The sequence below is a fragment of the Botryllus schlosseri genome, chromosome 3 (genome assembly GCF_051294905.1).
Source record: "Botryllus schlosseri isolate E-star chromosome 3, Bs_hap1, whole genome shotgun sequence".
NCBI lineage: Eukaryota > Metazoa > Chordata > Ascidiacea > Stolidobranchia > Styelidae > Botryllus > Botryllus schlosseri.
This window is the reverse complement of record NC_137238.1, coordinates 28,230,383-28,252,414: the sequence shown is the minus strand read 5'-3', so window position 1 is coordinate 28,252,414 and position 22,032 is coordinate 28,230,383. Positions and strand designations below refer to the sequence as shown.

At 40.4% G+C, this 22,032-nt stretch overlaps 2 long non-coding RNA genes across 2 annotated transcripts; one reads left to right on the top strand and one right to left on the bottom strand.

The window, feature by feature from the left end:
• The first annotated feature begins 11,604 nt into the window (after positions 1-11,604).
• LOC145435081 (uncharacterized) lies at positions 11,605-13,017 on the top strand. Its single transcript, XR_013913699.1, has 3 exons — positions 11,605-11,812; positions 12,382-12,480; positions 12,835-13,017. It is a non-coding gene; the product is annotated as an uncharacterized LOC145435081 (long non-coding RNA).
• Positions 13,018-19,512: 6,495 nt separating this feature from the next.
• On the bottom strand, positions 19,513-20,219 carry LOC145436304 (uncharacterized). Its single transcript, XR_013914256.1, has 2 exons — positions 20,119-20,219; positions 19,513-20,048 (listed from the first exon to the last, which is right to left on the bottom strand). It is a non-coding gene; the product is annotated as an uncharacterized LOC145436304 (long non-coding RNA).
• Positions 20,220-22,032: the final 1,813 nt, after the last annotated feature.

Here is a 22,032-nt window from a genome sequence, read left to right as displayed (position 1 = left end):
TACCGATATCGGTCATGAGATTTGGCACGGTATGTATCAATGTTAGTATCGAACGCTGTGCCAAGCAGGCATGGGGTGATTACTTCATCTATCTAATCGATTGCGATTACGATTATTTCTGAATGTCGCGATTACGATCACGATTACAGCTTAATCTGGAAGTAGTCAATTACGATTACGATGGAAAAGTATTCACGATTACTTTCACTTTGTTACTTGGAATTTTAGCCTTCAACACATTGGAAGACAATATAACTGTTGCGACGAGAAGGCCTCATGAGAGAATAATTTCCATTTTCATGTGACGTCACCTGCTTGCTACGTCTCAATACATCAGTTGCCTAACTTCATCGCAGACGATTTCTTTCCCTTGCTATTTTCATTGTAGCTACAACCCTCGCTAACAAGGTATATAAGCGGATGGCAATGGCGTTAATGGCAAAATAAACATTGATGCTCAATAGTACAATAACAACAATAGGGCTCTTCAAAAATGACCTTTTTCTCAAATCGCACTGGCTACTTAATAAAATTGTTAGGTTACCTAATTTAAGCCTACACACCAAATTTGGTTCAATTCCAGCCAGTAGCCGCATTGCTACAGGAGAAGAAAGTTTCCATTTATTACATAAAATTAAATAACAAAAAATTTGAAAATTTTCTGTTCACCCCATGAAATTGTAGGGTCGTCTATAGAAACGATGCTCAACGAGTTTGGTTCAATTCCAACCAGTGGGAGCGGAGATATTGTCGTCGAAAAATTTGGATTATGAAGAAAATAGTATTTACGGTGACCAATTCTTTAATTATTTATTATAGTGGTGCCCACCGTAAATTAGTATATCATTTGATTTCCCCAGTTGATTCATTTGGTGACGTCTAAAACGACAATGTGTACTTCAGCATTGTGGCATTATGTGGCCGAGTCGTCGCCAGGCATCGTGTAAATAATTTAGGCTATGACTTCACTGAAATGTAGGGTTGGAATTAGCAATATGACGCCACGTGATGTCATGAGGTTCACGTTCGCGATCACACAGAACCATTCAAAAAGGTTCGCGTTCACACGAGCCTGAACCTTTCAGAGGCTCACACCATCCTTAGAATACACCATTGCGACGTCATCTGGACAACAAACACCGCGTACAGTCGTACACCCCTTGCCCCACCACCCGATATTGTCACGAGCCGCCGCTGGGTTTCACCATATAATTTGCACTGTTGATGTAATGTTCGGTCTGTATATAGCCCGACTTTACATAAGCAGCGTATCATGAATGCTCTACTTTGTATCGATTGCGATGTTTCGTTTCTCATCGTCATTGCCCTGAATTCGGCTTTTCACAGGCTTGTTGTTAGAAACGGGGTGAGTCGTTGAACAACAAATTTGACACAGTCTGGTACGTTGAGTGCATTAACACCCAAAAGTAAATATTTTCTGATACCTTTCAGGTGTTTTGCTTTAAACAAGTTTAAACAAATGTGTTTCGCAGCATGCGGCTTTCTTTTATGTTAATTCTTCAGCAACTCGGAGTGGTAGTTTCTACAATTATGAAACATAGAAAAGATTAACCATCCAGTCTCATTTTCTGGTCGTGAACCACAGGCTGCCTTCCACTGAAAAGCCTTGCAGTAGGGATGGTGTGAACGTGAGGTTCACGTACGCGTTCTGTGTGTGAAGCTCGGAAACATTAGAGGTTCACGTTCACAAACGAACCTTGGTAGGTTCTGCACTGTGAACCTTTTTCAAATGATACAATTTTCCATGCCATTATAACGTCTTTGGTTGAAATTCTTTGCATTTCAACTGCGGGTCACTCAATACAGGGGGCTGGCAGCATCAAACATTGGCAGCACCAATAACAGGGGTATTCAATGTATTTCCAAGTAGGCCTTATTTGAAGTGACCTTACAGACTGGCATTCCACAAGAATCGTTGAAATGTGACTGACTATTGTGAATTCAAGCCTTGCACGAAAAAATCACATTTTCAATTATTTAAATTGAATTTTTGTTGTACTTGGCGTAGTTTGTCGAAATAATTAGTTATAGACACCATGCTAGCGTCAAAATGTATCATGACGTGCATGCATATGAGTTAGATTTACCTTCGAATATAGGAACTGATCAACAACAACTTGAATATACTGATTAATGTGCCATAGTAATAAAACAGTCCAATGGCCGAGTAATCCGTTGTTGTTACAGCGGGGGAGCGCACCGCTACGTCACTTGTCACCTTTAATTGGCGATAATAGCATGGATAAACAGACCCAAGATGACGCAGGATGTAACTAACTATACATCAAGAGGCAACAGAATGCCAATGGTTGCCATTATCATTCCGACCTGCTTAGATATTTAAACACGCTACGCAACGCAAGCTACGACCTTTTGATATATTAATATTCCCCATAACAGTCTGATAATAGTTCGTGGTTGCACTAAGTGACGGCGATATGAATCACAAGTCATTCTCTGATCGTAAAGTTTGACCAGACTAAAGTCGATTCATTTTTATTTTATCACCCATTCAGTCCGAGTTCGAGTAATTCTAAAAATTGTCGCGGCCAAGTCCAAATCACAATTTTCATTCACGAACCATCAACGGATCATGTTTTACCATCATTAACAGGTAATGTGTCGTAGTAACTGATGTTCTCCCGCATGGTAACTTTGAAAGTGATGTGGTAGTGAAATTTGATGAGTAGTGCCAGGTTTTTGGAGTAGTTTTAAAGCGAATTTTAGGTTCTCAAATCTAAAAAAATATATATGGAAGTTGAAAATTGTCGAGTACTTTAAAATCCAAATTGACGACGCGGGCCGCATAAAACTATCTCGCGGGCCGCGTGTTTGAGACCTCTGGATTAGTCCATGCGATCAGAACATTTACGAACATAAATATACCACAGCGTTGGCCTGTAACACAAGCTAGTGCTCGATACTTGGCCAGTGTTGCGTCACACAGTGTTGAATTCGAGCAAAAGGAAGACAAATGACGTAGAATGCAGTGTTCAGAATTTTCAATAAACTCGAATTCATTACGCCGATACAGTGTAAGCTATTAGAGCAGTGGTTCTCAACCTTTTTGGCTTCGCGGACCCCTTTTGACCGTCACGGACCCTTGCGGACCCCTTCAAGTTTTAGTACAATTTTAGCTCCATTATGGTGCAACCTTCATCTGCCTTGTGCAAATATGAACCGTAGGCTTGTGATAAACAGCAAAATATTGATTTTTCTTGAAGATAACATCATACCATTTATGTAGAAATTGGTGGCCTTTTATTATTTCAAAGATAATTTTGCTGCTGTATTTCTTGAAAAACGTGGTAGTGTCTTGAAAATCCGTGTCTTCGTTTTGATATGAACGAGGAGTGCTGAAAATCATTTACGCAAAGATAGATGGAGGCTAATGCAATATTAACGCATAACGCTTGCGATGATACTTTTGGTGTGATCGCAACATTTAAAATGAATGAAAAAACACATCTTTTATGAACATATCACGTCCAGCATCTAGCGCAGGGACGGGCAACATACGGACCGCTGGCCGGATTCGGCCTGCAACGGCATTTTGATCGGCCCGCAGAGAGTTTCTACCGTCAAAGTGAAATCCTAATCTAAAAGTATAGACAAATTTTATGCTCCAAAGAATGGATCCAAGTTTTCCAACCAGAGAAAGACTGTCATTTTCGACCATGAACAATTGAACATTAACAAGACAAGGCTGCATACCAATATAACTGGTGATATGAATTTCAGGGTTGGAGCGTAATGCTCCGATAGCAACGAAACACTCCTTGTTCATCAAAAACTCAGCCTTGTCGATAGGGCATCCGCAATAAGAATGCTCAAAATCTGATAGCCGAGCTTTAAGAGCAGGTATATCATTGTCCGATTTATGATGAGTGTCAGCCGAAAATATTCGGGTTCATTTCAATATGAATATACTATTCAATTGTATATTAAAGTTCTGTACCTCCAAGAAGCTGTTCCTGCATTGGGAAAAATTATGGAAATACTTCGGACATTTTTATTTCAAACGACTGTTCACTAATTTGATGAGACTGCTAACTTCAAATCGAAAAGGTTTCGCAGACATTACGAAGTCACCCTGATTGACGTTACTATCTCCATATTTTTATTTTTTCCACAAACCCCAACAAAACATCTCTAAACAGGAATTTGTTTGTATCAGCAGGTTATTGGAAAATTGGCAATGAAAATGAGTTTCCACACTACGATATGCCATGTCAGACGATTATTTTGATGATATGAGTCATGAGGTTTTAGCACTTGTAGTGCGAAACTGCCTCATGCCTTCTCAAATCAAAAAATAAAATAAAAATTAGGTTATCAACCATTTTGAAAATTTAGAGGTCTCGCAGACCCCTGAAATTGCTACGCGGACCACCAGGGGTCCGCGGAACCCCGGTTGAGAACCGCTGTATTAGAGATATGCAACCAAGTGTTTACATAATGTTGCTCGACTGCACACTATCCCAAATACCACCTAACTATTTTACATACTACATATCCCTTCGTTCGGTGTGAGGTAACACACGTTTTAGCATGCCCCTTGCCTGTTCTACCAGGCTCTGAAGCCGCCTGTCTTTGCGAGGCAGTGAATAATTTCAAGTACATTATCAATGGCACTCTCGCAAATGCACAACCTCATTGCAAAACTAGTGTCTGTCACTGTCTTAACATATCGCTGAAATCGGTGTTCATGATGATGATCGAGTAAACTCGAGCCCGGCATCATAGGCCTACAACAGGCAATAAGACGCGGCGAAGTGAGCGTTCGCCGATAGAAATCTGATGATATTAGCCTGCGGCAAACTTGAACGGAGACAAGGATATATAATACCAAAGTACGGTTATTTTTAACCATTTCAGACCAATAATATTGAAACTTTAGTGAACTGTATAACATAGGCTTACCATATTTCGGAAATGAAAAAAGAGGACACTTTTTCAGAAATTTCAGACAAGCAAAACTGGAGAAGAATTCTCAAAAACAGGTAAATTTCACCCGCTTCATGATCGGTTGACTAAAAAAAAAGGTCTTCTTTTCGCTCAGAGCTGAAATCACCACTTTTCCCTCCGAAATACCCGCCGGAGCTTCACTTCCGCGCTAATTTGCGGCATATCACTCGCAATTTCCTCTAAATCTGACCTAAATTTTCAAAAAAGAGGACAAAATCTCAAAAAAGAGGACAAAAGGGCGTCCTCCGAGGACACTTTCAAAAAAGTCAAAAAAGAGGACAAATCCTCTTAAAAGAGGACGTATGGTAAGCCTAGTATAACATATAAATATATGTATTGTATACGCATTACGCATTGTGTTTATATGAAGAAGCTACAGAGAAGAGTGGTGTTCGCGAACAACACCACACCACCAGAGATGCCACTGGGATATTTCGGGAAAACCCCGATGTGGACGCTAAATAAACCCTGAAAAACCCAGATCCTATATTTCCCTCAGATTCCTATGCGGAAGCTGAAAATATGGAAACTGACTGTCATTAACTAAAATCATATTGACATAGAACAGGGGTCACCAACACGCGGCCCGCGAGGTCATATTTTGCGGCCCGCGGCCCGATTTGGAGAAATTTTTGAAGAACGCTCAGCGAAACCAGGGATATCTAGAACTTCTAGATATCCCTGAGCGAAACATTTCGAAATGCCGAAATTGATTTCAGTTTAAACATATTGTTGTTGTTGTTCAATGTAAGCCATTCTACTGTGCCCAATATCACTATTCCTTCGGTTCGGCATGGTAATATCATTCTATGCTGAAGGAATATTTTGCTGATATCAATGCGCATATTGCCTTGGCGTGCAATGGCCAACCACTGTCAAGACCGGGAGGCTTGATAAACGACTTCGGGCTCTACAAGAGACCATGCTTTACGAGCTGATAGTTTTCCAGCAAATAGGCTACCTTGCCTATAACTAACCCCAATATCGATTCTTTAATCCTGGGGCGGTCAATCTGCGGCAGTAGAAGAAAAATTATGCGGTAGTCGACACTCAATTCAATTAGGAGGTGTTGGCGGCTGTCAATATTATGCAAATTTAATTTACGAATTGACTTCCTAATTAATGAAAGATTTGAATTATTCTTGAAATTTTCTTCGCGCTTCCGCGCGCGTCAATGCGAGTTCATTTTTGATATTAATATAGCAGTGTCCATTGTAATCTGAGCCCCCCCGTATAGATGCCAACAGCAGAGAAAAATTATCCGCCCCATAAAGAAATACCAATTTTTGATCGTGTTCTCCTCATCCCAAATAAATTTATTTGTTCTGGTAGGCCTGCGTTTGGGCGAATCCAATATATTTCCACTATAACGGCAATTCTAATGGGAGGTCAAGAAATACCTGCATGCAAAATAGGAGACTAATGAGAATTGGCCCACTCAAAGATGCGCCACAGCAATAATAACTTCTCTAAGTTTTTGAAGACACCCCCTGCATAAACTCTACCGGTGAATCTGTTCACATGGGCCGAGAAAGGATGAATTTTTGATAGTAATATGTGAAACAATACTTATAATACATTGACGAAATCCACTCATGAACATGAAAAAAAAGCGCGACTATAGTATACACTCTAAATTCGCAAGGTCGTATTGAACACTTCATAACACTTTTTTCTGCGTACAGACACACTTTTTGGGCATATAAACGCATTGGGCCATTATCGTCGCAACGCTTCTGCGTATTTCTCCGTTTACATGTAACACTTCGCCACTGCGGCTTATTTTCAAGAAAATTTGTACTTGGTAATTTATCATCAATTTCGCATTCATAAACTATCGGTGCGTTTGGAGATCACATAAATCTTGGTATATGTAAAATAATATTACTCAACTGACCCGACACTAAGTTTAAGGGTAATATTTGAATAAAATATACATATTTCCCTGTAACGCAGAGGGGTCACCACCTTCGTTACGGTAGAGCGCGCTCGATTTCAGTTTGGAATTTGAATAGATGGTTCGTCAGGCTTCAGGCAGAGAGTAGGGTACACGAAAAGACTTGGCAGAATGGATATATTGAAGCAGTTTCTGCTACCTGATGGCGTAAAGGATCATAACATCCATGTACTGTAAGGTATGGAAATGCGGTAAATGTTATTGAATATATGTAATGTGAGAATAGTCATAAAATGAGCTCGTTTTGACATTGCAGTTAGGTCGGTTGTTTTAGATCAGTGGTTCTCAACCTTTTTTGACACGCGCCCCCCTTGGAGATGGTCAAAAAAATCGCGCCCCCCTGACCCCCCTTGCATTTATCGTCATGTCCAAAAGAGCACATCATCTAATACAGAGGTGGGCAACGTTTTTGATAATCATGGCCGCATTTCGATTGCTTATGTAGCGTAAGGCCGCATTCCAGGGCATAGCCGCAATGAGCGATCTGGACGCAAAATACCTATGGTAAACTGTCCATATCCATTCCCGGTGAACTCCGGACTTCTACTTTTCACAATGGCCTATTGTACGCACCGAAATCGCGAGTGGCAATGTTATGAATAGTTGCCGGGATGTGCATATTGTCGCGCGGAGCGCGAAAATTTTTCAAGGCCGCGAACGAATTGTTATTTCTTGCCAATCCCCATTCCGGCTCAGATTAAGAAGGGTGCTACTGCATTAAAATCGAAAAATGAAGTCTTGTTGAATTGCACAGAGGGCAACGAAAATTTCAAGATTAATTAAAATCTCTCGAAAATGCGGGAGTGAATTCGTAATTGCAATTTGCATGTCTACGGCCGCCAACACATACTAATTGAAATAGGCGTCGACGGCCGCTCCAATTCCCTTCTACGGCCGCAGGCTGCCCACCCCTGATCTAATAGTATACATAAGGTATGTCTTACGCCAATTTTGAATCTGCATTCCAGTTGTTGAGTCTTTTACATTGCTGACAAATTTCTCCAAACTTGTTTGAAAATAACAAAAAAACATTGAACAAGACATCCATTAATTAATTTCAAGGTAGGTCACCCTGAGACTAATCCTGATGCTGGTAGTGAGTACAGAAAGCAAGGCGTCGTTCTGTCCTGCCAGGCTAAATTTGATCAGTTATGGAAATTAATTAAATTGTATTGAATCAGAGTAGCCTAATTGAGGGCGAAACCGGGCAACCTATATGTTGCATCTAAGTCTGTCTTAGGCAGTGCAGTTCGCAAGCTACTAACAAGAGCTGCCCGGCGCGAAAAGCTTTAGGCTACTGTCAAAGCTATGAAGCAATGAATGACTTACACGTGGGAATTGCTCTCTGTATCTCCAAAGAATTTTAAAAATTTGCTCAAATGAAGTTGAAATCAGACTATACTCCGTTGAGTGCGGTTGCTAGAGTTTGTATTTTGCAAACTTTCTTGAATATGGAATAAATTTCATCTTCATTAATCGTCTTCTCATAATGGATGTGAAACACATGTTCAGACAAGTACAATTTATACTGACTTTGTCAATTTCTCGCGCCCCCCTATACTGACTTCGTCAATTTTTCGCGCCCCCCCTGAGAGCCTCCCACGCCCCCCAAGGGGGGCGCGCCCCCCAGGTTGAGAACCCCTGTTTTAGATGTTTTAGTAGGCTACTGATATCCCTTATTCATATGAATGTTCTTTAGATGTTTTGTAGTATATGATTCGTCTGATCTTATTGCTGGATGATCGAGCTTCGAATCTGATAATATACCAGGTCCAGTACTACGGTACTGATGGGAAGCTGCTATCGAACTAACTTTTTTGACATATATAGATAAAGGGATGTTCTCTCTATCCACACTGAAATATCCCCATGTAGGCGATATTGGGGTCCATTGTGGACAAGTACTGCAATGTCAGCAATTGAATGCCGGTATGACAGTCATGCAACGGTTTTGATTGTTTTTCAACTGCAACACATTTTACACTATACTGTTTATTCCAAGGGTAAGTTGTTAACTAAAGCGATTTTTTGACATGTCAAAATAGGTCAAAATTTTGTCAAAATTGTACCGTTAGGTCAAAAATTGCCAAAATTGTTTACAAAATTAAAAAAATTTTGGCAACTTGCATTTCGTTTGTATCATAGATGATTGCACTGTCGGTGAACTTATCATTTTACAATTTACATCTTGTAGCCTACTTTATAGTCCTACCGTTGTAGACGGACCATCGTCTGCTCATTGTGAATCATAAACTGTCAAATGAAACAAATGCTCAACGTAGCCTACTGCACTAGCCTAACTGAAGCAAGACTGCGTGGGCATTGGTTCTTCTATTAGAAACTGTATGATGAAAAATTGCGATGTAGACAACTTTGTCATGATGAGAGAGAGAGAGAGTGCAGTGTACGCACAACTTCAGTGTTGCCGGCCAACAACTGCCGCTGGTTAACGTTCTTTCTTCATTCTTGCCAAGCTACTTAGTTAGGACAGACACTTTCTACCCGAAAATGTAGGAAAGTATCTTTCGTTGTACTACAACAACGTTTTAATTATTTCTACCATAATACGAGATGTAACTAATACTGGAATTCTTCACGGGTCCAGATTCCGATAAAATAACGTTTTTTCATGTAAAAATATGTCAGTTTTCATGCTTAAAGATTTTTTCAGGTCAAACTACTTCCGAAGTACAGACAGATCGAGCCAGAAATAAAGATAAGTACCGGTAGTACAATTCTAACATTATGTGAGAAACACCTAATTTAAGTACACGGGGTCAAAATTAAGTTTTTCATGGTCAAAATATGTGTGAATTTGGATTTTTTAGTCAAAATCTTCCCTTTTTAGGTTCATAAAATCGCCCTAATAATAGCACAGCCAAACAAACAATCTTTTCAACAAACCATCGATTACAAGGAGTAGGCCTAGTATTTGTTTTGCCCAATCCCCAAATTTGACTTTTCTGAGTTTATTATGATATGGTAACTGAACTAAACTCTATTTTGCAGGTAGTATGTATTGAAATTGGCACCTTTTTGAAATGCATTTGCTGTATGGAATACTGGTAAGCATCACCGTGTTTTGTAAGTGAACTGGTATATCCTTAGAGAATGAATTTGATTCTGTTGCATTCGGTTATCTTTGTGATAAAGATTTTTATGAATGTTTGCTGATAAAATTTCACTAAAATTGTAAACAATCCAGGAAGTATACTACCTGTGCCAGAGTAAAATTGGTGTTAACGTCATGTGCAACTTTCCATTCCATTACCCAAATATTCTATGAAAGACACCCTTCTGTCATGCACAACTTATTGCAGAAAACAACAACTGTATCCAGTATGATATCTGCGTGATGACTGAGTAGTTCATTTGTTTTGCAAATTTTTGCAGCAAATATTTTCTTTTCAATAGTCTTGGATTGATCCTTAAATTCATCCAACTGATGTCGACTATTTGAAAAGATCCCCCTGGGTCTATCGTGCCTGCGCTAATAGATAATGTTGACAGTGACGTGAAGAGTCGTTCATAACGGGTTTTGTGCCGGCACAGTCATCTTATGCGATACAGACCTTTGTCTCAAGAACCCATGGATACTTGTGATTATGTAAGCCTATTCATTGATTTTATATATCACCATTTATTATGTAATTTGCTGGTTTTTGCAGTCCTACTTTTGACACGAACTATCTCGCAGAGTAGCTTACGGACTATTCGATATGAGCTGAAAAAGGCTTCATCTGTGTACACTATACAGTGTACACTCAACTGTGTACACTGAACACTGAACAGAGATGTAGTTGAACGTAATGAGCTCGTGTAACTTGTACTTTAACTATTGCTCACTGAACTATAATGGGCTAGGTCACTGGTTCTCAACCTGGGGGCTGAGCACCTCTCCTGCGTTTCTGTAACCTACCTGTGTGAAATATTTATATTTACTTCTGCATAAAATTTGCAATTTTTCTTTGGTATTTATTGAATTTTATAGGAGCAGCATTTGGATTTGACCTTTAAAAAAAAGAGCCGCCATGGCACGCCACGAATCAGGGACTCATCAAGCTTGGGTCGTGGCTGATGTAATGAATATGAAAAATGCCCTAATGTGCAGGTAGTATGTACTGCGATTGGCACCTTTTTGAAATGCATTTGTTGTTTAAAATACTGGTAAGCATCGCAGTGTTTCGTAAGTAAACTGGTATATCCTTAGATAATGAATTCGATTCTGCTGCATTCGGTTATTTTTGTGAATGTTTGCTGGTAAAATGTCACTAAAATGATTACCAATCCAGGAAAGTATGTTACTCGTGCTGGAGTAAAATTGGTGGTAAGGTTACATGCAACTTTCCATTACAATAAATAATTGTTCTATGAAAGAAGTTCTTTTGTCACATACAATTGTATCCAGTCTGATATCTGCGTGAATACTGAATGCTGGTGACGTCATATTTTGTGATACGATTGTTGATGTACAACGTTCTTCTGAGTACTCTACTAGTTGCTGACGAATGACAATTACCCCTGACGAGTCTCAGCCGAAAATATTCGGGCTCATTTCAATATGCATATACTATTCACTTTTATATTGAAGTTTTTTACCTCGAAGAAGCTGTTCGAATATTAAATAGTTCCCTTGTATTGCAAATTTTTAAAACAAGTATTTTTTTTTCAACAGTCTTGGATTGATCCTCAAAGTCATCCAACTGATGTCGACTCTTCGAAAAGACCCGCTGGTTCTACCGTGCCTGTGCTAACAGACAATGTTAATAGTGACGTGAGGAGTCATCTGAACGGATTTTGTGCTGGTGTAGTCATCTTTTACGATACATACTTTTCCCTCAAGAACCCATGGAAAGATGTGATTATGTAAGTCTATTTATTCAGTCCATATATCACCATTGATTATGTAATGTGCTGGTTTTTGCAGTCCTAATTTTCTCATAAACTATACATATATGTGATATGAGCTGAAGAAAGGCGTGATCTGTGTACATTGAACAGAGGTGTTGTTGAATGTAAAGAGCTGGTGTGACTTGTATTTAAACTATTGCTTACTGAACTATACTTGGACTAGGTGAACATCAAATTGAGATCATTTCCCATGTTGTGCTAATTCCAATTAATTTCGTTAATTAAATTTAATCAGGAAGGAAGGATTTTGAAAGATTGAGAACAGTTACAATTACTGCAATGAAGGAAAAGTATTCAACACCTTCGATAAGATGTCACAAAGTTTTTGTACTAAAGACAATCAATGTGTCCTTTGTCTGATATATTTTCTCGTCTCAATTCAAAGCAGCTATAAAATCTTGGAATCAAAGTTATATGTAAAGCCTACCGTATGTCAATTATTATAATGGAAATCCGAACCTATAGGAATAACGATTCTACTATATTTATTGTCGGATCTTGTTTGCAATCAATTACATTTTCAGCAAAACGAGGTTGATGAAGTCAACTGTCTTCTTCTCCAAGCCAAATTGAGAGACAAACGAATATAATCCAAGACCCAAGCGCATGTCTTATTGAAACAGGTACCGTGATCTTTCTGTTTTGTGGATCATACAAATTTACATAGACCTGCGACGTTCTGCTATAAATTTCATTCTGAGTTGCAGTTCTGCATTCTCACTCTTGCCTGTGCGTCTTAACGTCAACGTAAATGTCAAAATGGCCGAATTGAAAAAAACGCAGACCTGATTCAAGATATTTTTATTAGTCGTTATGCTAATTTTAGTCCTTCTCAGTGATAGGATTTCACATGTATCCGAGCGCCTTTCCTGCGCTTGTGTAACCTGCATGTGTGAAATATTTATATTTATTTCTGCATAATATTTTGAATTTTCATTGACATATTCAAAACTTTGAAATTTAATCACATTTTCAAGGAGCGCAACTTGGAGTCGACCAGTAGAAAAGAAGCAAACGCCATGGCACGCCACGAATCAGAGATTGACCGAGCCTGGATTGCAGCTGATGGCAAGAATATAAAATTGCTTCAGTGAAAATGGAGTATTCAGAAACATTGTTGACGTTTTGAGCTGCTATGCATTGGATTGTCATACCCTAAAGGAGAAAGCATTTGAATGGGTGTGAAGCCGCTGTCAACTAATCTCTTTTTCGCACATGGCAGCTTGTAGTTATTTCTCTGTGTATGGTCAGAATTTAATATTTGAATATTCTCTCATCAACAACCATTACCCTCACTGCCATCCAACTATCCGATGGGATTTCTAGCGTTCTGGTTGCTTTTTTCAATTTTATGATACCACGATGAGTGTGTGAAATTTTTTGCTATCATAAGGGTTAGTGTCCAAAAATGTTTAAGAACCACTGCCCTAATGACTTCCAGATTTCATATTTTGCAGCAGACCGGTAAATAACAACAAAATCTTTTCTGTAAATCTGCAAAATTTGTATGGACTGAAAGAAACGATTTCTTTGTTATTTAAACAAAAGTGATTGGCATTAACCTGATATAAATACTTGTAATGCAAGCCCTAGAATATTTTTGATACCTGGTTAGCAGGCCAAATTTTATTTAGAGTAAAAAAATACTTATGGTTGTTTATCGTGGTAGTGATACTGATACATACATTGTTTGTTTGTTTATAATAAAATTAGAAATTTACAAGCCATAATTTGATCAGTTTTAAATAAGTTGTAATGAATTGTGTTGATCATGTTTTCCGCTAATGGACGTAGCCAATGAATTTGATTCCATGCCCCTGTCACGAAAGTTTAAGATACTAAATGATATTTTGTTATCACTGTCCCTATGCATTCATTTTCATGATTGAGCGAGTTGCATGATATTTGTAGTGAGTTTGCTCTTAATCATTTGTGATTTTCGTGATTTCATGGACTATTCCGGAAACGGTTTCAACTGCTGATCTGAATTTATGAAACCCTGTCACAGCAGCTATTGGAAATTTCAATGTTTGCACGTATTTAATCACCCAGGTTGGGTATTATAAGCGTCATTTATTTATGAATCAATAAAATCTGATTTTATTTTGAGCCCTGCGTTCTGGTGACTAGTCAACCAGCCACTTTGAGACTGAACACTTTTTAGGTAAACACTTTTAATTTAAACACTTCGCAACACTTCTAGGCGTTCAATTTTTGGATCACGTTTCGTGTTCAATTTTCCGTGTTGAGCAACACTTCAAAACTTAGAGTGCACCGAGATCGTGAATATAGTCATGTTGTGAAGATGAGCAACAGGGATTCGTAAGCAAGCCGATATGAGTAAATAGATTTGTCCGGAGTGTACCAGCAATGGACATGGTGATTTTAACGTAGATATTTGGCCCCAGCTCGTTTATTACTACTATGCACCGGAATGCGGCCGCGGGCTACATGAGTAATCGAAATGCGACCGTGAATAGCAAAAAGGATGGCCACCCCTGTTTTGGTTGCTACAGAGTGTTGTCAGGTATCGTGCGCAGCTCATAGTTCAAAATATAATGAAATTGATGAGCATGATATTTTTATTATTTGTGTTTCTTCAATAAAATATTATTCATTTTGAAGTGACTATGCCCATCGCCCATGTAAGAGAGCACAGCATTGTACTTACGTAGAGTTATCACACGTGATTGGTAAGCTGCATTGGTTATGTTAATCTCGATATTGAAGTCATGCGACCCGTGGCCTCTAGGAATTTTGAAAAGTGGCCCGCGACCAATTTTGAGTTGGCGACCCCTGACACAGAACCAAGTTTTAGCCCTTGATATTTAAACTGCATCAGTTCATACTATACATTTTGGTCGGTTAACAATGCAAATATAAAAATATATGTTGTTTTCCTTTTGACGCATTGCTCCGAAAGCTCGTGTGATAAATAAAATTATTACTTTGCAAGTGGACGTTAAATAAGCTGTGAAAGCAACCAAGATCTTATTTTATTTATTGATACTAGCAGTCAAGTCTTGAATCGACATAAATTGTAAGAAAACGGTTCCGAATTCGAAGGAGCTGCCCTATGAACATGACTTTCTGCGAGCTGGAAGCTGGTATACAATAAAGCTCTATCACATCACGGCCTTTCATTTTAGTAGTGAAACCGTTCCTCAAGACTCTGCCGTTACAATATAACAAAATTCCTCGAAAATGCAGCAATCAAGCAGTCAATCGACAACTGAAGCTCGTGCATTTTTCGACATTATGATCTTGCTAATCCAATATAATTGATTTTCGAACATAAAATTAACTTGGCGAACATGATGTTGAGAAAACCCAGATTTCAAGGAAAAAAACCCAGAAACCCAGGTGATGCTCGAGAAACCCAGATCTGGGTGGAAAAACCCAGTAGTGGCATGTCTGCACACCACGCGCTCTTCGGCCTAAAGCTTGTCATAGTTTTGTTAGTTATTCGACCCATTGCAGTCAATCGGCTCTACGGCGGCGTATACTATAACGTTGTATATTGTGATGGTTTCCGGAACTTGAAACTCGTAAGAATACAATTCCACAACATCAGGCTGAAGATAGGCACACGCAGTAAAATAACTCGACACGCCACAAACGAATGACAATCAATTGGCACATTGTATGTTTCGGACTGGACGCTAATGTATAATACGGGTACTGATGTATCTTTTAATTTCTTGCCTCGTATTGCAGTTAGAGCTTCTATTCAATTGCAGGCCCTGGCCTAATTTCAATGTTGTCTTATTTCACGAAATCCTCAACCCTTATCCAAGTTGAAATCGAAATCGAAGCGTCACAAGAAGTAACTTTTCAATTACTTACCACCGTTTCTGCAGTGTTGGGAACAATTCACTTTACCTTCGATTCAAAAGTCATCTCGAGTCATTGCACTTTCTGACTCAAGTCAAGTCAAGTCACTAGTCGAGTCACAATTCCAAGCACGGGGCATGATTAAGTCATTGCATTCTGTTAGCTGTATCAGTTCCATTTCGGTCAATGTCCCTCAAATTTCAACGACTACTTCACCGCGGAGACAAAAGCGCACAAGTACAGCACACGCGCGTAAACGACGAACAACTGCCAGATGATCAGGACTGAATACAAGAAAACGCATTGCTCTATCAAGTATGCCGGACCCTAATTGTGGAACAGCATCTCGCCGGCTATCCGACAGTCGTCGAGCATGACAGCATTCAAGTCGAAATACAAGCAATTTCTTCTAAATGAATACTAGCCAGTCTTCAGGATTACCGGACCACGACCTAAAATAGACCTCGCCTTCCGCCACATGCCACCTCATTTTGTCGCTTGCGTATTATATATTCTCTGCATTACTTTTCATTCATTGTGCATGCCTCTTCTTTACTTCGCCTAGGCTAACTTGGGTGTATGATCTTGAAGGCTACTGCAAGTTGTTTCGACACCTTCCTATCTTTTCATTGCATCGCAGTCTTGAGATGTTTTGAAACGATGAAAATATTAATAAACCTTGATTGATTGATAGCTGTTTGAAAGATTGAGTCGCCACTTATTTTAAATCGAGAAACGAATAAATCAGGGTTACCATATTGACTAAAAAAGGTCATCACTTTGTCTCGGCTCCCGGTCTCTACGATTTGTTACGGAACTCTGACGATAGGTTCGTCGGAGTCGGCTTTTTGATCGCATTTTAATAAATTTTGGAGAAAAAGACGACAAAATCATAAAAAAAGACATCTAGGCGTCCTCCGACGACACTATCAATTCATCGAAAAAAGAACAGATCCTCTTGAAAGAGGACGTATATGGTAACCCTTGGTGAATATAAATGTAATAAGGCCCTATATACCCTCAGTCTATATTTATTATACGCCACAATAGAGAATATAATACGAAACCTCACTCAGATAGTTCAAAAGAATTGATATGATGCACTACCCAATTAAACATCCATGGGATACAATTTAGGCCTGCACAAATGGTTATCGAGTAATATAAACTATATTCGAATTCAATTTAAATCATACAAGAGGTTTGGTTCAAGTGAGCACCAAGCACCAGTCACCATTAAGAAATCAGCGGCAGTCCTTTTCACCCGGCGGAGAAAAACCCCTGAAATAAATGTACGGCTATGCGACTCTCCCGTACAAGTTAAAGTGGAATATAAATACTTGGGGGTAATCTTTGACTCCAAACATAATTACCGAAGCCATTCCCGAATTGTGGTTGAAAAATGCACTAAGCGTCTAAACCTTCTTCGTTCCTTAGCAGGTACGTCCTGGGGTGCTTCAAAACAGTGCCTGTTAGCTCTTTACAGGTCCTTGATTAGATCAGTTATTGAATACGGACAGGAAGCTTATTTGTTCTCGCCAAATTACGTAATGGAGTCTATACAAACGATCCAGAATGCTGCGCTAAGGATTTGCAGCGGTGCTATGCGTAGTACCCCTATCTATGCGCTTCAGCACTCCTGCAGGGAACCACCCGTAAAATTAGACACTTGTATTCCTGCCTAAAATATCGGTGTAACATTAGAGCAAGAGACAATCACCCCTGCCGTAACTTGATAATACAATCATGGCATGAAATTTTTCCGGACTCTCAACGATTCATTACATTCAACATGTTGAGTAGACTTCGGTGGCTGGATGAGCTACATGCTCATCGCATACAATCCCCGCCTAATCCCCCGTGGGATGATATTTATATATGTGTGGACGACAGTTTGTATTCCAACATTGTCAATTTACACCACCCTACTGTCATTGAACTAACTTGTAGCAAGTACATTAATGAAAAATATAGGAACCACTCAAGGATCTGCAGTGACGGCTTCAAAAACGACCACGGATGTGGCGCAGGATTCTTCGTCTAGAGCAGTGGTTCCCAACCTTTTTCGACCCATCGCCCCCTTTTCAAGGTCAACACCAATCATCGCCCCCCAAAATTTTGTGCACCGATAATTGGGCATACAGACTGTAATCACCGGCGGGTTGACTAAAAAAAAAAAAAAAAAAAAAGGTCATCTTTCTCCGCTCAGGGCTGCAAATAACGTTTTTTCTCTCCGTATTGCTAGGTGGATGACTAAAAAAAAAAGGTCAGCCGTTTTGACGCGTCATCGCCCCCCTATCGCCCCCTTCGCTATTTTCGCCCCCCGTCGCCCCCTTTGTCCATTTTCGCCCCCCTATCGCCCCCTTCGTAATTTTCGCCCCCCTAGATCGCCAAATCGCCCCCTGGGGGGCGATATCGCCCACGTTGGGAACCACTGGTCTAGAGTGTTAAGTATTCTTTTAATGACGCTCTCCCACAAGTGTCCGTATTTACTGCGGAGCTTGTCGGGATATTAAAGGGTCTTTTATGGGCTTAAAACAATCTTCGCCCACAGTGTGAATTAGCTATTTTTTCAGACAGTTTGAGTGCCATTTGGACCATAGCCAATCGTCAGTATGAGAATTTTTTAATTACTCAAATTATTCTGTCTTGCAGAAATCTGTCGCGGAGCAACATAATGACGCATATTATATGGATTCCTGGGCACAGAGGAGTGGGACAAAACGAGCAGGCTGATCAGCTAGCCAGAAGCGCTGCGTGCCGAACCCCAGCTCGTGAGATCGAACAAATCTCGCTGTCAATCAAGGAAGTACGATCGCAAATCGCCAAACACTGTCAGGAAAGATGGAATGATGAATTCGAGGAATCAGATGATTATTCGCAATATCGCGAAATATTTGCTTCGCAAACAAGCAGCATATCCTCACGAAAAATCTCATCAATTCTGATAAGATTGCAAACGGGCCACTGCAGACTCCACTGGCATCTTCGCAGAATCGGATGTCACAACACGGGTTTATGCGATACGTGCGATATCGACGAGACGGTCGACCACTTTTTAATTCATTGCGAACGCTACTCGAACCACCGCGATCACTTGAAGACGACAGCGGCGAATTTAGGCATACCGTTTCAGCTCACAAAACTGTTATCAGATCCACGGATTTTACTACCAGTGGCTGAATTCGTTATCCTCACCGGCAGACAGTTGTGACGCTTATGGATCCTTCAGACTCTTGAGACCTGGTGTAAAAGGCCATAGTAGCCGAACACCATATGTACAATACTAACAACAACAACAACCATTCTATATAACAGGCCTACTTTTCCATTTACTTTACTAACGACAACATACGCTGTGAGCTCCAATCACTTCGTTTGCGTTCAATCTATTTGTGATAGAACGATGGACGTTCAGCAAACCGCAAAATCATTGAATGAATGAAATTGGTCTCTATCACTGGTCACACTCGCGCATCGAGAACAATCCGAACATATGCAAGATACGGCGATTTTGTCGACACCGATCATTATTACTTGCGTGATTACTTGAAATTTATTCCTAAATTTTGCTCCGTACCACGAGACACTTTTTATTTTCCCGACGTTTAGACCAGTGGTTCTCAACCTTTTTCGCCTCGCGGACCGGTAAAATTTCAAAAAATGTCTGGCGGACCGGTGAACTGTCAAAATTGAAATGAAGCCAAAATGTAAAGTATGCAACCGTTTTTGGCAATTATATGATGCTAGATAGTGACATTTGGAGGGTTTTGATCGTATTTAATGATATTGATGATGACATCTATGTGATTTTATGGTAGTGAGTCTGCCAAGTCGAGGTAAAATTGCCTTGTCCAGGTAAACGTGCTACCGCTGAGAGTCGTTTACATTCTTTCGCGCCAAAGGTCGTGGGTTTAAACGGCCATGCCAACTCAATACCGACCGACAATATCAAGAATAGAAGCGTATCGGAGTCGAACCAAGCACCTTGTCGTGCTACCTTGCTCATTGCCCACTGCCACCAGACTCAGGCTACTTCGGCAACTGCGACTACAGTGCGTGTCGCAAGAAAACACATTACAGCAGCTATACCGGCCATCCACAAATCCAGGCCGAAAAAGCACTTCGTCAGCCCACCCCAAAAAACGTTGGTCTTGGGGCCCCCACAGGGCGATAAGCCAAACTTCCGGAGGCTTCGCCCCAAGACCCTACACTTGGGTGGATGTTTTCACCTGTACTTGTGATCACATCCATTCTACTCAGCGTAAGCAGATAGTTTACGTAGCTTATCGCGACAATGGCGACAATTTTCGATCATTCACGACTAAAGCGCTTTTCTCGCGGTCGAATTTTAGGCCTAAATTTTGGAGTCCTATATGTCAACCTAAACTTCATTATGTGTGGATACGTCGTGGTGCGGCAATGACTGACGCCGAAATGCCTATAAATCATGCGTATTTCTCGGAGAAGGGCACCTAATAAGCAAGACATTTAGGGACAGTAAATCGTGCAAAGCCAGAAAAGAAATTGAAAAATGTTGGGAAAAGTTTCAAATAAAACGCTATCATTTATATTCATTTGTGAAATAATTTGGGGCCGTTTTCAAGCTCGGCCCCTCTCCAATTGGGCGGTTTGGGGTGCCCCAGTTACGGTCCTGCACAAAATAAATGAATCGAAATCCAATGATCAAACTGCGCTGCTTAGCGATGAGTGAGCTCGTATCTGTTCTGTATTTGTCGCTCGCATGTCCTCAAATGAAACGTCTTGTACTTTAAGTCAAATCGAACATGTTTCTAGCCCTAATGTTACCTCACGAAGTTTTGATTCAGTTTAAAATTAGATGTTTTATTTATTTTATCAAAGGACAAGCCTTCAACATTGCATCTTAAAATTAAAGTATAAAATTGTAATATTCCTCGCGGACCGGCAGGAATGTCGTCGCGGCACGGTCGGTTGAGAACCACTGTTTTAGACGACTTGCAATATTTATTAAAAAACTATTATCCATATTGATACGACTACAAACAATCCACTGTCGACACCATGGGCAACGCGATCATTGGAAAAGAACAGCGTCTGACTTCTGCCTACTGTTTCAAATCAAAAATCCGAATGCCGGGGATTCTAGAAATCCCGGCTAGGATGTTACCGCTGAAACTACGCTCTGCGGGTGAGATCGCGTCGTAGTGACGACAGCGCCTTCCGCCCGGGCGGCCTGGGTTCGATTCCGCGTCGGAGGTTATTCTGGGCTCCTCTTCCTCTCGTCGCTGTTGTTACGGCGACAGAAGGCCCAGAAAAATACCCGGTGAAAGAGCGTACTCACAATGAATGAAAAGAGCAAGAAAGAGGCGCGGAATACCAGCTAATTTCGAAAAAGGAACTGTGACATCGGGCACTATAGGACGAGGTGGATGTCAGTTTAAGAGACCGTAACTGCAACTGCAACTGGTCGTTCGGCATCCTCCTATACCGAGCGAGATTCAATGGTGATCCGTCAGACTTGTTGACCGGTAATTCGCGGGTTCGATCCTCGGCCGGGTCAGACTCGAAAACCGGTATCCGCAGCTATACTGCCAGGTGCTTATGCTTAGCATCCACGGATAGCATGGATGAGAAAAACGGGGGTGCGGACAACGTGACTTTGCCGTCGTATCGCATCTCCATCGTCAAAGCATCGCGATCTCTCTCTCCATCTGTTCATTACCTCGCATTGTACATTGTGTATGTCTTGACGATTATTCATTATTCTTGATTATTATATTTCCACGTTACGCGAGAGAATTGTTGATTTCTCCAACCAGCCTGCGTATACATGATTTGCCAACTTCTGCTCTTTCGCGCCATTAAGAATCAATCCATCGAATGTACAGTTTTGTGTGCCAATTTAATGATTCTTCTGTCGCAAAGATATAGGCCATGCATCACGGTTGTTCCAAAATAACTTTTTTCGGATTCTGGGGATTCACGGATTAGGGTTACCATACGTCCTCTTTTTTTTACTTTTTGAAAGTGTCCTCGGAGGACGCCCAAATGTCCTCATTTTAGGAAGCTGTCCTCTTTTTTTGAAAATTTTGGTTGAATGTTTGTGGCGGCCTTTCGGGAGTTGAGCCAGAATGCCGACGTTTTTTTAGTCAACCAACGTAAAACCTCATTGAAAGTGGGTATTTCAGGAGTCGAACAGGAAAGATGACCTTTTTTTAACTACGAACTCGGAGTAAATTCACCAATTTTTCTTGATTTTTCTCCGGTATTGTAGGTCTGAAAATTTTTAAAGAGTGTCCTCTTCAGATTTCCAAGATATGGTAACCCTGTCATTGATCAAATTGTTAGGTTTCCTACAG